The following is a 238-nucleotide window of genomic DNA, read 5'->3' as shown; positions in this document are numbered from 1 at the left end:
TGGGGAAAATGGATGGATATATTAAAATTTAGTTTATCCTAATGTGGTAAACCAATATATTGTTCTTATATTCCTAGTCACTGTTGACCCACATTAGGTGAAATTAGTAATGAAATAATAACCATTTATAATTAATTTTTTTGAAAGTAGAAGTGGTAGTGTTTTTAAGTTGAGCCAGAAATGACCTTATATGATTCTTATAATAAAGGTCATACCATGCTTGAATTTGGCTTCATCA

The sequence above is a fragment of the Myotis davidii genome, unplaced genomic scaffold, assembly GCF_000327345.1.
Source record: "Myotis davidii unplaced genomic scaffold, ASM32734v1 scaffold8515, whole genome shotgun sequence".
Classification (NCBI taxonomy): domain Eukaryota; kingdom Metazoa; phylum Chordata; class Mammalia; order Chiroptera; family Vespertilionidae; genus Myotis; species Myotis davidii.
The sequence above is the reverse complement of the archived record's forward strand: the minus strand, read 5'-3'. Positions refer to the sequence as shown.